Source organism: Emydura macquarii, unplaced genomic scaffold (genome assembly GCF_026122565.2).
Source record: "Emydura macquarii macquarii isolate MOO-44397 ecotype Brisbane River unplaced genomic scaffold, CSIRO-AGI_Emac_v2 contig_2636, whole genome shotgun sequence".
Lineage (NCBI taxonomy): Eukaryota > Metazoa > Chordata > Testudines > Chelidae > Emydura > Emydura macquarii.
The window spans coordinates 29910505-29928296 of NW_027132773.1; positions in this window are offsets into that span (position 1 = coordinate 29910505).

Consider the following 17792-nt stretch of genomic DNA (forward strand, 5'->3'; position numbering starts at 1 on the left):
ATTTAAAGGAACATCATTCTGAAGTCCTTTAAAAAGGACTTTTGGTAAAAATATGTTGCAAAGTCAAATGCTAATCGAAAAATGTTATATTCAGATGTGAGATTTCTTAGCAACCTCAGCATTTTTAGTGATCTTATCAGATTTATTACATTTCATTTTGCTGTGCAGAGGAGTGGAATGAATCTGAAGAGTCAGAATGTTCCCTTGTGAAGAGAGTCTAGAGGAGTTATTCTCTGAAAGCTTTCAATAATTGGGAGAGGTTTTGTGATCGCTAGATTGAGCAATAGTTTTTATTGGTTATCATGCAGTTTTATAAGTTCCAACCTTTCAAACATTGACAGAGATTAATACTACATTAAACCCTGCTCAAAGACAACTCAGACCAGTAGACTTTGAGTTTTGAATGTCAGGTCTACTCATGTAAATGTACAGTTTATCTGCATGCCTGTAAGTAGACCCCTGCAAATCTGCAGACATCCTCTTTATATCTGTGGACCATTTTGCGAATCACAGATGGCTGCGGATCCAAATTTCATATCTAGAGCCTGACAAATCTGCAGATGTCCACAGACCACAAACCATTTTTGCAGATTGGACACAGATATAAATTTTGTATCCGCACAGGGCTCTACTTGTAACTATTCATGGAAAGACACTCCAACCACAGATAGGCCAAGATTTTCAAAAACCTGGGGAGTTTATCTAAAGTTAGGGCCTTCAAAAGTGCTGAGTGCCCATCTGCTTCTTGTGATAGTTGTGTCTAAAATCACAGTCATAAGTCCATATTTAAACACATAAATAAGCATCCTGGTTTTCAGAAGTGTGATATATACATTGATTACAAGGGGAGCTTCTGAAAATCAGGCCACTTACTTAGATACTTCAATGTGAATTTAGAAGCCTAACTATAAGCATCCATTCATCAAATCTTGGCTGTATTTGTTCTCCTTCTAGTTAAAAGAACATGAAATAATAACTTTCAAGTCATGGGGAGAGGGAAAAGAGGGTGGAATTTGACCTTTTTATTTTATAACAGAGCAACTGCGGACACACAAATGAGGATGTTGTCCTTTTACCAAAGGAATAACATTAACGGCCTCTGAGAAGCACAGTGCAATTAGCCATTCTTTTCACTGGGCCATGCTTATATACTTGTCTGTTTTAAAAGAACAGGAGATAATACACAATTATATGTAGGGACCTAATGTTCTAACATCAAATATTAATTCACAAAGAAAGCTAGTAACTTTTAGACTCTTAAATAAGCATTCACTAAGGTCATGAAGATGGATATTTATTTTTTTTAAAAGCTATTTTATCACAACACACTGATGCTTAAAGCACATACAATTGCATTACCATAGATATGCAATTAACTCAAAGGAAACATGCAATTAAGATATAATTTATTTTATATGAAAATACATGGGCGCATATCTAGTCACATTTTTATGTGAATGAAAAAGGCAGAGATAGTAAAAAGATAATTGACAAAGCAGCATCTTAGATGTGTTTTTTTTTTTTCTTTGGATGCTAGGGTTTAAATATGGAGTGGAATGTGTCTGTGTTGTTACTCCTTTGATAACTTGCAGTCTCATATACCTGCTGGCTGGCTGTCTATAGGGTTAGAAGAGACCACAAGGGTTGCCTAGTCTAACCCCACACCAAGATGCATGATTTTTTAAGCTAAACCACCCAAGACAAATAATTATCCAGCCTCCTTTTGAAAACCACCAGTGAAGGAGCTTCCATAGCATCCCTAGGCAGTCTATGACTTCCTGGTTTTCCCAGATACTGCCAGGAAATGGCTGCTCCTTTGATGAAGCTGTAAATAATGTTCCCATCCAATGTATCAGGTTGCAAATACCAAGGAAGAAGCATGGAGAAGATCTTGTCTCTTTTGCTCAAGTACTGTGTTTTCTATTGTGTTGCTCAACCGTAGACTTCCCACGTGACCTTGGGTAGATTACTTAATCTCAGTTCCCCATTGGTAAAATGGGGATAATAGCACTTCCTTACTTTACAGAAGTGTTGTGAAGTAACTACAGTAAAGACTGTGAGGTACTCAGATACTACGGTAATGGGGACAACATAAGGGCTTTAAGGAAGTAGATTAGATCCAAATCTGGATCAAGACTCAGATTTCACAATTGGACCCTCCAGTAAGGAGTCAAACTGTACTTTAGATCCAGATCTATGTTTTAACATTAAAAATTCAGGTGTTGTTTAGCCTGAAGATTTTAGTGATGACTAAACAATAAGTGAAATGATGACATCTAAGACCTACAGATAATTAAACTGAACAATAGAGAGGGAAAGAGGCTTGTAATCAAACATTTTCCGGTTTCACTGACATCTACTTAACCTCACTGATTAACACTAATAAAAAATTCCTTTCTCCAAAATTTCAATTCCCTCTTCCCACCACTTAAAGTATGATAACTACAATATATGTCTTCTGAGACCACCCCAAATCCTTTAGGAAAACCAGAGAAGACCTCAAATGACATCCCCATTATTTCTAACACAGGAATTAGAGAAAGCAAACCCTCTATCCTCCCACACATAAGCAAACCAAAACACCAGGATTTGGGCCTTCTTTATATATTTTTTGTAAATGTGCCTAAAATTGTTATTGCTCTGTAAATACGGCAATTTCCTTATTCACATGTTCTGTGAAAGCTGATGTACATTTATGACATTGCTGAAGAGCAACAGTGAGTCACCTGATTATTTCAGTATTTTATAGTAATGCTGAAATACACTAGCACTAGCTGTAGCAGTGAATCATCTTAGCTCATAGAAGATAGATGTCTATGACCTTCTTATCTGGTGCAAAAAGTAAATACATAATTCATTACAGATGCCATCTAGTTCTGATTTTATTTAAACAGATTTTATGTGATGGGTTAAACCTCTCACAAAGAGCCTTGTGTTTTCAGGGACAAAACACTCAGTAGCTACACTTGCCATGTGAACAAATAAAATCAATAATATGTGGCAAGGGCAACAGGAGAGAACTATATCGTTAGTGTGATAGATAATAATCTTTTGGGAATAGGTAAGGTGGTCATCTTCTACCAATATTAGATATAACATTGCTGGATTGCTATTATGCTTTACTCTCGGGTTTTTAAGAACTGCATACTTTTCAATATTTCCCCTACTTTTTTCAAAATTATCTGGATTCAAATGGACAAAGTGAAGATAACAGATGTACAAAACAAACAAAATTCTTTCAATGTGTTTTTTTCCCCTTTATAAAAGAATTTACATAGTTAATTCTAGTACTCTGAAAGTTTTAGAAATACATCTATATGAAAGAGGCAGCTGAGCAACAAAATTGTCCTAGACTTTCTGCTTCCCCTATATCTGCTTTATTTACATCTGAATAATTATTTAGAATGCTTTATAACTATGATAGCTGTAGGAGAGTAAAGAGTTAAAAGCTGGACAAGTGGTCAGGCCAAAATTACAGGGAATGGAGTCAAGGCAAGGGCAAACCTTGATTTTGTTATTTGGTGTGAATTCTACTTAGAGTCTGTTATCTTTTTCTTCTTTTCCTCCCTCCCTGGCCATCTGTGCTGGTAATGAGGTTAATAAAATACCAATTGCTATTTCTGTACAAAGCCTTTTGGTGGGAAGAAAGCATTATCTTCCTTCTGCCCCTGGCATGCCTTTACTTCAAAGAATGTTAGTGTAAAATTTATAGGTTTTAAGGTGATGTGCCTGACCTCTGTATGGTAATCCTGTAAACAACAAACGGGGCGGGTATAATTATATTCATTATGTAGTTGTTAATATTAATTTTATATTTGTCACTGTAACCAAATAAGGGTCTATGGGGAGTTGCTGAAAATGTATACGTTTACATACTGTTATGGATAAAAGAATTGTAAAGTAACCCCTTCGTTGCTCACTTGCAGCATCGAGGTGGAACGAGCAGGCAATAAAGGGTTCCGTCTCCCCAATCCACCCCTGAGACAACCTGTTTCATTATTTCTAACAATAGCATGCAGACCTTTTTGTAAGTAGCACTGATTTAGGAACACATCCAGAGATTCTTTTACAGTTTTGCAATAAGCAAACTCCCATTAGAGAGTGAACAAAATCTGAGAAATGAGCTCAGGAACCATCGCTTAATTTGCAGGTGTACTCTGTAAAAGTGGCAATATTGGTTCTATAGTTCTTGTATCTCAGTGATTTGTACACCCAATTATTCATTTTAAAAGTAAAAACATGAGATTTTTTTTCTCTCTAATTGTCTGCTCTGGAAAATTGGCCAGGGGTCTGACAGTCCATCAGAGATCTTTCTTCTTCACATATCATTGACAATAAAGACTTCCAAAATCATTATACCCTCTGTGACCCTCCAGGTGTCTGTTATAGACCACCAGACCAGGAGGATAAGGTAGATGAGGCTTTTCTTCAGTCAACTAAGGAAAATTTCCAGTTCACAGGACCTGGTTGTCATGGGGGACATCAATCACCCTGACATCTGCTGGAAGAGCAATACAGCAGAGCACAAACAATCCAGGAAGTTTTTGGAGAGTATTGTGGACAGCTTCCTGGTGCAAGTGCTGGGGCAACTAACTAGGGGCTGTGCTCCTCCTGACCTGCTGTTCACAAACAGGGAAGTTTTGATAGGGGAAATAGAAGTGGGTGGCAACCTAGGCACCAGTGACCATGAGATAGTAGAGTTCAGGATCCTGACAAAAGGAAGAAAGGAGAACAGCAGGATACGGACCATGGACTTCAGAAAAGCAGACTTTGACTCCCTAGGGAGCTGATGGGCAGGATTCCCTGGGAGGCTAATATGAGGGGGAAAGGAATCCAAGAGAGCTTGATGTGTTTTAAAGAAACCTTATTGAGGTACAGGAACAACCCATCCCGATGTGCAGAAAGAATAGCAAATATGGTAGGCATCCAGCTTGGCTTAACAAAAGTCTTTGGTGAACTTAAACACAAAAAAGAAGCTTACAAGAAGTGCAAGCTTGGTCAGATGACTAGGGAGGAGTATAAAAATGCTGCTCGAACATGCAGGAATGAAATCAGGAAGGCCAAATCACAATTGGAGTTGCAGCTAGCAAGGGACGTGAAGGGGAACAAGAAGGGTTTCTATAGGTATGTTACCAACAAGAGAAAGATTAGGAAAAGTGTGGGCCCCTTACAGAATGGGGGAGGTAACCTAGTGACAGAGGATGTGGAGAAAGCTGAGGTACTCAATGCCTTTTTTGCCTCTGTCTTCACAGACAAGGTCAGCTCCCAGACTACTGCACTGGACAGCACAGAATGGGGAGGAGGTGAACATCCCTCAGTGCTGAAGGAACAGGTTCAGGACTATTTAGAAAGATTGGACATCCTCAAGTCCATGGGGCCAGATGCAATGCAGCCTAGGGTGCTGAGGGCGTTGGCTAATGTGATTGCAGAGCCATTGCCTATTATCTTCAAAATCTTGTGGCAATTGGGAGAGGTCCCTGATGATTGGAAAAAGGCAAATATAATGCCCATCTTCAAGAAAGAGAAGAAAGAGGATCCAGGGAACTACAGACCAGTCAGCCTCACCTCAATCCCTGGAAAAATCATGAAGCAGGTCCTCAAGGAATCCATTTTAAGGCACTTTGAAGAAAGAAAAGTGATCAGGAAGAGTCAACATGGATTCACCAAGGGAAAGTCATGCCTGACCAACCTGGTTGCCTTCTATGAAGAGGTGACTGGCTCTATGGATGTGGGGAAAGCGGTGGACGTGATATACCTTGACTTTAGCAAAGCTTTTGATATGGTCTCTCACAGTATTCTTATCAGCAAGTTAAAGAAGTATGGGTTGGAGGAATGGATTATAAAATGGATAAAGAGCTGGCTACATCATCAGGTTCAACGGGCAGTGATCAATGGTTCAATGTCTAGCTGGCAGTCAGTAACAAGCGGAGTGCCCCAGGAGTCAGTCCTGGGGCCGGTTTTGTTCAACATCGTCATTAATGATCTGAAGCATGGGGTAGATTGCACCCTCAGCAAGTCTGCAGATGACACTAAACTAAGGGGAGTGATTGATACCCTGTAATATACGGATAGGATACAGAGTGACCTAGACAAATTGGAGGATTGGGCCAAAAGAAATCTGATGAGGTGCAACAAGGACAAATGCAGAGTCGTGCACTTAGGACAGAAGAATCCCATGCACAGCTACAGACTGGGGACGGACGGGCTATGCAGCAGTTATGCAGAATAGGACCTGGGGGTTACAGTGGATAAGAAGCTGGGTATGAGTCAGCAGTGTGCCCTGGTTGCCAAGAAGGCTAACAGCATATTGGGCTGCATTAGTAGGAGCATTGCCAGCAGATTGAGGGAAGTGATTATTCCCCTCTATTCGGCATTAGTGGGGCCGCATTTGGAGTATTGTGTCCAGTTTTGGGCCTCCACTACAAAAAGGATGTGGAGATGTTGGAGAGAGTCCAGCGGAGGGCAACAAATATGATTGGGGGCTGGAGCACAAGACTTATGAGGAGAGGCTGAAGGAACTAGGCTTGTTTAATCTGCAAAATAGAAGAATGAGGAGGGATTTGATTGCAGCCTTTAACTACCTGAAAAATGGTTTCAGGGAGGATGGAGCTAGGCTGTTCTCAATGGTAGTAGATGACGAAAGAAGGACCAATGGTCTCAAGTTGCAGTGGGGGAGGTCTAGGTTGGATATTAGGAAACAGTTTTTCACTAGAAGGGTGTTGAAGCACTGGAATGGGTTACCTAGAGAGGTGGTGGAATCTCCAGAGGTTTTTAAGTTGCGGCTTGACAGAGCCCTGGCTGGGATGATTTAGCTGAGATCAGTCCTGCTTTGAGCAGGAGGTTGGACTAGATGACCTCCTGAGGTTCCTTCCAACTCTAATCTTCTATGATTCTATGATTCAATGCTTTCCCATTATGCTTTCGGTGACATTTGTGTAGGACTTTTGGACCTGTAAACAATTCTGTTGATGACACAAAAGAAGAGGTAGAATGAAGGTCACTCTCTTAGCTGTTGGCTGTGAAGGGATAACCGGAGAATAAATGTCAATGGGAGCTACAGATGCTAATCATTTCTGAAAATCAGACCAATCCTACTTTATAAAATATGATTCAGGATACCAAACATTATGCACCTAGTTTTGAAAATGTTGGCCCACTTCTTTCACCAAAGTGAGCTGATATGACTGAGTACACTCATGGGACAGATCTGTAAAATAAGAGTGCTGTTTTTTTTTTTTTTAAATCACATTTCAGACTAAAACCATTCTTTAAAAATGACAATATAAAAATATTCTGTGCATGAATCAAGCTCATAGATTGCTTAGTTTCCAAAAGTGGGAGTCATTTTACAAGGTATTTTCCCCTGGAGGTGCTTCAGTTTGGGATCAAAATGGTTTTTGTAACTAACAACTGTTCAGAATTCAGCAGTGTCTTGGTATTTGATCTGATGGACAGTTATGGCAGGATCTAAAACCAGGATGGATGTCATTACATAATGTGACACTTATCAAAATGTTAGAAATGAACAATTAAATACATGTATTCTGTGAAAACAAATAAACAATGGACATAATGAGACATATTTTCAAATTATGGACTTAATTTTTTCACTGACAATTTTGGTGACTTATATGTGTAAGTAACAGATAGACAGGCATAATTATTTGCACCAGTAAAAATAGAGGCCCACTTAAGGCTGGCTCATTGAAAGTTTGGCTCATTCTCTATATTGCTCATATAACATTGATTGAATAATGCAATAGAGTACAATTAAGTGGGATTTCTTTCAGAGTCATGAACATAAGGTGAGGTTAAACACGTGGCTACTACTTAGTGAGTTAGAATGCATGGCATGATTTTAATTTGTCTCCTCTAGGAGGGGAAGTTATTTTTGCTACCAAGAATGAGGAAAGGTTCAGGCCTGTAAACAAGCAAATGCAGAGGATCTTCTTGGAACTCTATGCAGAATAGTTCAGACATATGGAGAGCCATTCCTTTAGGTCATTTTCCCTCCCATCGATCTGCATGGTTCCTCTCTTCCATTGGGAGAATAATGCTACTGTCGCCCTCTGTGCCTACTACCAACCTCCTTTTGAAGGGGGAGAGAGTTACTACTAGTTCAACCAACAATATCTTTTCCTCAGTAATACCCATGGTCCTGGGGGAGTATGAGGCAGAAAGCAGCTACTCCCCATCTCTCCCTACAAAACACTCTCTTCCATGGCATGAATGGACTTTGAATGGACTTCCATGGCATGAAGTCCATTCAAAGGACTCTTCCTTTCCTTACATTGTGGATCTCTACTGATTCATTTAAATCCCCATTGCCTACTGGTATGAAATATGTGGAATCCTTGTCTTTGCAGATTTTTAAGAACAGCTTAGACAAACTTATTGGGGATAGTCTAGGTTTACTTAGCCCTGCCTCAGCATGGGGGGCTGGATTAGATGACCTCTTGAGGTCCCTTCCAACTCTACGTTTCTATGATTCCATGTGGTTGCATTAAAATAAGACCAGGGTTTGGAAGTACTTTATTCAGTGAACCAGAGTACTGTAGTATCTAAAACCTACTGATATTATCTTAGGTATAATAAATATGAAAATGGCATAGTCTTGCTTTCAAAGCAAAGCAACAAAAAAAGAGTTAAATTTCCTTTAGGCCTCCTTTATCCTGGAATAATAATCTAATAATCTGTGATTAAATACAGAAAATGCTAATTTTTTCCTTTCCTTAGCAGAGCCAAATTCTGCTCTCACTTATACCCATTCAACCCCATTACAATTAATGGGATTACAATGGTGTACAGGTGGGCAGAATTTGGTACTGTTTTAAATAATAATCTGTTGCTATATTTCACTGAAGGTATTTATTTTGTATAAAACACTTGTCACCCATAGATCTCAGGGTGTTCATAACAGTTGGCCGAGTACTGTTGTTCAAATTCTACAGCTGGAGAAAGTGAAGTCCAGAAAGATTAAGTCCAAGAATTTGAAGTTAGGGTTGAGGTTTAAATTAATATTTTAGGTAAATAAATAAGATGCCTGAATATGGATTTATGTGCTGCCTGTAGGCATCACATGTAAAAGTTTTGGTTTAAGTAACTTGCTCTATGTCACTTAGGGCCTGATTCAATGCCCACTGAGGTCAATGGGTGTCTTTTGGAAGGTATAATGGCCATTGAATCAGGTCCTGTAGTGAGCAGGTGGTGGATACCAGAATAAAATCCAGATCCCATGTTCTAGTCACTGTGAAACAACACTTTATCTCCTTAACTGCTTCATGCTGTTTCTTCTTTACAAAAGTACAGCATTGTGTGTGTACTATATGGTTTTATTGTTCTTCTTGCCTTCTCTCCCAGCATGGGTTTGAGGGGAAAAAAGAAAATTGCACACCGACTCTGGTTGGAGAATATGCTCAAATTATATGAGATTTATTCAAAAGGCTAAATGATTTATGGGATTATATACACAACTGATTTCTAAAGCATTTAATATGTCAAATATTTGCTGTAAACTACCAATAAAACAATATGGAGGAATAGGAAGTCCTTTCATTCCAAACTATAGACTAAATATTGGCTAATCTAGTTTATTTACTGTATTTTCTACTACAAAAAGACTGAAGCTAGGCATTTAAGGGTGGGTTTTTCAAGAGCGATCAGCCACTCACATTGACTTCAGCAACTTTATTGAATGCTTTTGAAAATCTAACCCAAAATGCTGTACAGACCACCATCGTCATGGAGAAGCCACACAGAGACACTCTAGATCCCTTCTGTGACATGGAGCACTGGTTCTGACACCTCTCTCTCGGAGATTACAGAAGGGGTCAGTGGAAGTTGCCACTGGATCTAGGAGGTAGGCAGATCCACCGGCAAAGATTCCTAGACATATGGAGTGCACTGTGCTGTAGAACAGCAAGAGAAGCTGCAGAGTGTCTGTGAGGGAGTTCAGTGACTGGGCTTGAGAGATAGATAGCATCACCTCACTCTTCATCTACATTACTGCACAAAACTGGTTTATTCAGGCTTTGCACAGACTATAAGGATTTCAACCTTAATTTTAGCGGGTATTTTCAAATCACTGGATTTTTGTTAAACCCATGCAATACTAAACATGATATGAATATATATCGCTTTTTAATTTTCTCTTCAGCCAGCTTTTCCATGAGATTTATATGCAGAAAGGGAACAAAATCCATATGAGATTTAAAACACAAATACCATATATTGCATTTTACAACATTCTATAATATTTTCCTAAATCTTTATTTTTTCACCCTCACTTCATGCTGTTTCTAGTGCAGATCTCATATGGCGGGGACACTAAACAACTATTATGCTGAGCAGAATACTTTGGTATAAAACATTGTTTGATAAGCATTAGGTTGCTATACATTCTGAACGCTGGCATAAAACAAGTTCACTCCAAAGAATATTTCCAGCTGTAGCACTAGGATGCTAGGAAGTTAATTGGTAATAAAAAAAACACCTTACAAAATCCAAATATCATTTTGTCATTGAAACCAAAATGACTTTAGCATGACCCCGTAAAGCATACTGTATTGATTTTCAACTTCTATTATTACTGTGCTTTACCTATCTATGATTTTAGGTCAGCTCAATTTTCAGAAAGGTCTTAGGTCAACCCCAGATTTACTCTCATCACAGAAGAGAAAAGAAGGTTTAGATTTGCACACACAAAGGCCAAATGTGTAAAAAGTATGATGCTACTGACTACTTTTTATTCCCCTCTTCAGTCCTATGGAATAAATCCATTTGCAGTCTCAGGTATGCACCTGTAAGCTCTTAATGGGGAAAACTGAGACTGAAAACAACGCAAGCTCCATCTGTGGAGCAATTATAGAAGTGGCCCCTTTGGTTGTATTGTGAATTCTATAATTGCTCAGAAATCTATTAGGATTTTTAGTTATATTACAGTACCATCTTAACTGAGAATGAGAACCCCATTGTGCGAAATACTGTATATGCACATAGTAAGAGACAGTCCGCTCCCCAAAGAGCCTGCACAGGGTGGGACCAAGGAAGTATTACTATCTCCAGCTTATAGATGGGGAACTGAGACACAGAGAGATTCAACAGATTTCTTAAGCTCACATAAATCTACAGCAGAGCTGGAAACCAAATCAAGATCTCTTAAATCCTAGCCCAGTATCTTAACCACAAGAACATCCTTCCTCTCGAAATAAAAAAGAAATAACTCATTTAGAAAGGACTGTAGTTTGTAGATGAATACAATACATGTATATACAAAGAATCAGAGGAGTATAATCAGTCAACTTCTCCCACATTTTCATCTGACATTTGCCTAAAAAATGTATCTTCAAAAGTACCAGAAGGTTGTACAATCTTTTGATACTTTCAGGACCATCGTCTAGGTAAAAGAGCATGTTGTGGCAACACTAATGTGATACTTTTCATTGTCCCTGATATTACTCCACAGCAAGGACTCTAGACCAGTATGATTTCCCTAAAAGACATACATCCAATTCACTTCAACCAACGCTGAATTATAATAGAGCAGATTTTTATACCCAGAGACAACATAAAACAACATTTTAGGAAAGAAAATGAAGAAGAAAACCATGTCCACTGCAGGTGTATTTGGATTGGCAGAATGTAATAACCCCAGTTTGAAATTTAGCAGGCTTATCCTTGCTCTTGTAGAAAGTGTCATGAAATCTTTCATCCAAGTGTAATGACTTCACTGTTACATCTGTAAATGGCATCTCAAATAGCCTATTGCATCCTAACACTACTTTGAGACTCTGATTCAGTGCAAATCCATACTAATGTGTCAAGTGCTGAATCACTCAACACTTTCTGGAGGTAAGGTACCCCTCAGAACTGACCTTAATTTAGTTTGGGAGACCTGGCAGCCAGATCTGTTAGTGATGTAGTCTGTATTAGAACACTGAATCAATAGGTGTCTTGCAATTAGATTCAGAGTCTGCAGTGTTCATCCTTTAGCCTTTATTAGAGATAATTAAAAATAGTTTGCCTATAACCTCTAGTTAAAAAATTATCTTCGGAAACAGTAAGATGTAAACTTTCAGCTATATTATTTATAACACCAAACATGGAGCGATCTAAGTGTTAGAAAAGTAAATATCATCCTTTCTTTTCCTTCCTGTGATAGGCTGGACATTTCTCTGTGGTCACACTCAAACGGTTTTGGAGTCTTTTCCCCTTCCAAAGTTCTTTCCCCACTTGGGAACTTCCTCCAGCCTTTCCAGGTTCTCTACTGGGAGTGAGTAGGTCTCATGCTTAAGGGGACAGTCAGTGTCTGAGTTTCCTTGTAGAGGTGTCGTTTGCATATGGCAGTCTGGTACAGCTAGACTTTGGATTGGGGTTTACCTTCAATCCCTGTCCCACAGTGATCAGCTTCTCCTGAGTCTGTTAAGTTCTTGTGGACAGCAGAGGCTTATCAGCTGTTTCCCTCTCAGCCGTTCTGTAGTAAAAGACAGCCTTTTCTGATGCATAGCAGCTTTCCTTATCCCTCCCACCCCTTCCCATGACAAGCTCTCCTTTTTAAACTTTCTTCTGTCAGCTGGCACAGGCTCTGCAGGTGTGCCTTTTTGCTACCATTGAATCCAGAGGAGCTTGTTAGCCTTCTCCTTATTGGGATGGGGGTATGTACAATCAAACTTCCCTTTCAGAAGATTCTAGTTGCAAATGGTATCTAATGGTTTTCTTTGCTAGTGTTTTTACTATGTACTTTTGGTGGGTTTTGAACAATGTTGAACACACACATATATGTACACTCATGCAAAAACAGTGTTTTTGGAAAGTATCCCCTTTCTATGCTGTTTTGGGTTAATGACCTACTAGTACTGATGCATCAACTCCTAAGTGAGCCCAATTCATTCAATAATTAAATGTATCAGAATGGATCTTTGGGTTTTATTTTAAAGGTGACTTTTGCAGAAATCAAAGAAACTCATGTGTGGAAAAAAATTCTTCCATTTAAAATAAATTCTGTGCATTAAAATCCTAATATCCAGATTACCACTGATATACACATTTAGGTGAAGCGTTTGTGAAATGAAATCTCACTTAATATTGAATAAATAGAAACATCAGTCAGAAGAGAATTCTTAATGCAATCAGTGGTTAAAAAGACTAAGGATTTTATGCTTCCATCCCTCTGTCAAACATTCATGATTTATATTCCTGCTTTTTTCAAAGAATATCTACATTATGTAGGAGACCAATTTGTACACAGACAGGGTATGTCAGGAACTATTATAAATCTGTCGATGCAGTAGGAAGGTTCATTATTTCTTTTAGAATGATAATAAAACAACCCATTACAACTTACTTTTGTTTATTAAACTAGAAAACGATACCACTTTGACTTGGCATGATAAAGATAGAAACTATGCTGTCTGCATGCCAAGGAAACCTTCAGAGAGTATTCTTTGGCAAAGAGAGCTCATTATATCTCATTTATAATTATTATGGTAGTTCTAAATGAAAATGGATTTGGTAGGTTAGATGCTGGTCTGACTTGCCCAGGTTTTGTATTGGTGTGACTCTGCTGATTTCTCTGGAGTTGCTCCTGATTTAGGAATGTAATCAGAATCAGACCTACTATGATGACTACAACCAGCATTAAAATAGGAATTGAAATGTTTGCTTATAAATATTTGTTTTATAAGTATTTCATATCTCCTGCACCGTACTTATTGTATGGAGTTTGCTTGTCAAACATGTTATTTTAGGGGATGATTCTACCATTGTAATGATGTGTACAAGCACAAGATCCATTGGAAGACGGTTGGAAGAAGCTATACAATCAGTCACAGAGAGACAGAGTAGTTTTCCTATTCTAATAAAGTCTCATGTTGATCATTAGGGGAAAGCAGCTCTGGACCTGATTCTGATTATTCAATCTGTGTACTTTTATATTGCTAAATAGAATGAAACAGGCTCTGTCCCAACAAATCACCAAAGCACATTCTTATCTTTGAGCATGTGAGTAATCCCACTCAAGTCAGCTACATAATGTACGGTTCTCATGTGGGTGAAAGTCCTTCCCCTGCCACCCACACTGCTCTTGCTCCAACATCTAGCAGGTCACACAGATACACAGAAGCTGCTGTGTCTTCACTGCTATTGTTATTCAAGCTAACTAGATCATAGCTAGCTCTGGTATGTCTACATGTGCTGCAGTTACACCTGTGATTGCCATGCAGACGCACCATGAATGACAGAAGAAGTATGGCTCAACTACTCAAAAAGGGAAGGGCAGGATTCTGGGACTATAAAAGGTGTGCCGATACCACTGTGTATCTTGGAGATCAGATACTGTGCCCTGATGAGATAATGTCGGACACGTTATGTAGTATAGTAACAAGCTGTGATCATACCTGCTGAGGCCAAATATGGGATGCAATTTATGACAAAAACACAAAGAATTATTTAAGCAAGAAAGATAAATTCTGTGGGATTCATCATTTCAGTGTAAATAGCTCTGTAACATCAGTTTCATAATTCTTTATTTCTCACATAAATACATTTCAGCACTAAAAGTGAAAGGAGACCAAATTTGTACAGATCAATAACTTTGGAGCTAACATGAGAAATGTCCCTTTAAAATCAGGCACATTTTAGAGGTATAGATGTGGTGTGTAATGGCCAAAGAGGAATGGCCCAAAGGTGTTGCGTGTTTGAGTTAATGACTCAAGACTGTCGAATAACAGGCTCAATTGGAATTATTTAATCAAAGATTATCAAGTAGAGATTAGTACAGCACTATACAGAATACAGACAGAAATAATTCTTTACCACCCTTCATTATGATTGATAAAGAGCTGGCTCTTTGTGTCTCCATTGTGTCTGGTCAGATGCACAATTTTCATTCACCAGTTAAGTTCCCATACCAGTGTCATTATATAAGGTTTTAGACAAAGGAGATCTCTTTGCCAAAGAAACATATGTTCTAATGTCATTTCTATACATTCTCAGTTTACCTGATTTATGTTTGAAGGCTTGATTATTCACAGCTGAGAGGACTAATGATTCTTCAAGATGATATCTCTCAGTGGGTCCTTCCACCCTGTAATCATTCTTCCCTATTGATTCCCCAACAGAAAACATCTGCCATAACAATCATCCCTTATTAGTTTCCCAAGTTTTTATGTGCTAATGTAAGCCTTATATTTGTACCTATATGTTAAGGATATGGTTTCCAAGAATATCAGGAGTTTTATAAACATGAAGGTGCCATGAATTATCAACTACAGCCCAATGCATAAAATTCCTGAATAGGGTTACTTATCGGTCAAAGACCAGTGTTCTGGGCCTTAGAATTCAGATGTGCTCTTTGTTAATATCATGAAGATTCTAAAGAATAGTGTGGACTCAGAGAGGCCTGGAAGGCCTTAGCTTTAGGATCGTAGGTCTTTGGAAGCAGAGGAGTTGCCTCTACTGAGGGGCAGGGGCGACCGAGAAAGAATATGAACAGAGCTTTAACTGAAGAAATATGGCTCATTTATTTAGTCATAAGTATTAAATAAAGCACATAAACGTAAATAATACAAACATGAAACCACAGAAAGATACAAAGGCCTAATATTTTCCTCTGCATGAAATCATTCCTCACAGTACATAATTCTACTATTGGTCTTTTTATGTTTACAGACAGATAGCTGCTTGTAAACTTTCAGTTATTCCAATGTTTACAGACAGGTGTTCGTTTGTAAATTCTCAGCTATTTTAAAGCAAGTGTACTTCCATACATTACCAAAAAGCGCTTCTATTCCTAAGCCCTTTGGGCCGAGTTGACTCTAAGAAGTATTAGCTGTCTCTTGGACGCTCCTGGTTTGTAGAAGGGCTCAGTCCAGCTACCGAGGATCCCAGCAGGCTGCAGTCCAAAGTGCAACTGATTTTTGGGGGTTTAAATAACCTCAAACTGATTAAGCTGACAAGTTTACTTGTTACTTGTTGCAGTTTAAAGTGACCAAGCTGACAAGTTTACTTGTCAGGTTGCCTCATCATGTGACATAATTTAGTAACATTTTTGATCAGTTTGTTCTTGTACTTGTTCAGCTTGTCATCCCATGTGACACAATTTAGTAACATTTCTGCATTTCCAGGTGTCACTTATCTGAGTGTGGTCAGCTTTGCCCTCTATTTGTGCTGTGCTAGCGACCAAACAGCCCTTATTAGGTCCTTCTGACCCTTTTCCCAAACTATTTACTTTATTATTCAATCTTAAAGCATAAACCCATTAACTATTATTTTATATTCTAGGACTAAAAGGGTTAATATTTACTAAAAGATACTAACAAAGGGATTGTGCATTTTTGCATGAATCCTGCCAGACACAGAGGAATTCTGTGTAGAATGTGAACAAAAATAACAATAAAAAGGAGCAGAGAGCATATTCTGTTAATAGCAAGGAATTTGTTATTTTAATGTCTTCTACATACTGAACTTTACCAGGATGCATAGGACTTAGTTGTTCTTCCCTGGATTTTAACAAGTAAAACAGGTTTAACCCAAAGAACAAGGGAGGAAAACCAGATCAGAAACAGAATTGATTCACTCATTACTCAATTACTTGTACAAAAAAATGTTTTCAAAATCTTACAGCAGAATCATGTCATCCAAAAAAATCTTCAAATAAAAATATAAATAAAATCTTTCACTGACAAATCCTTGCTGTGCATTTTGGATATAAAGGACTAGTTTATAAATCATGACTTGGAAACCAGCCCTGCTGCTCTGATCAGGCTCTCTTGCACTCAAACTTCAAGTTGGAGTTCTGCTTGATAATAATGATGAGGTGATTCTTTACATCACTGCCAAAACATATCCTCCTTTGTATCCTTGTAATCTTTTTTCAACCTTTGATGAATTCGGAGCTCACTTCACTAATTCCCTCATTGATGCCAAACAGGAAGAAGATTGCAAGGATCACTTTGAAAACATAAATCCAAAATACTGCCACAGCTCATGTGAAATCCCCCAGGAAATCTGGCAAGATCGAGTAAAAGATTTGTGATTAATGCTCAATTCCATTGAAAGTTCTATTGTAAAATCCAACAAATAATAGCTCCTGCCACAGTTATCAAAATTTATCCCTCTGATGGAAACATCTGCCTATTATTCCCTTGTCATAGTTGAGTGTCATTTTGCTGTTAACCAGCATATAAGTGGATAGAAGTGATTTCTTCTTCTCCTTTTGTTTCTGAGTTGTAATAGAAAAGGAAACCATCCAGATCACTTACAGTTTATTTGGGCTAGTTCAGCACGTGTGAATTGCACCACTTCTATGATACAAAAATATGCAAAGTCAAATTGTGCCTGAAAACTGGGGGAAAGAGAGCACTAGGAACACCTCCCCAAACACATGCAGCTAGCACACCTGAATAAGGGTAGCCATAGTGTGGCTGTTTTAATATTATTTATTTGTATTACCGTAGCACTTAGGAGCCCTAGTCATGGACCAGGACCCCATTATGCTAGGCACTGTAAAAACATAGAACTAAAAGACAGTCCCTGACCCAATTTACCTATGTAAATAAACATACCTATTTTGAAATCAATGCAGTTATGCTGTTCAATACCAGTTTGGCATCTGAACTCTGAAGCACAAAGGGGAAGGAGGACAGTGGTACCGGCAGTTTTTAACATGGCAAAAGTGAAGACATTAGTCAGTTTGGGGATGTGGCCAGCACCTTCCTTTCATACTTGCTAACACATGGAAGGAAGATCTGAGGGAGACTATACAGCAATGTCTAAGGCTACATCTACGTTAGGAG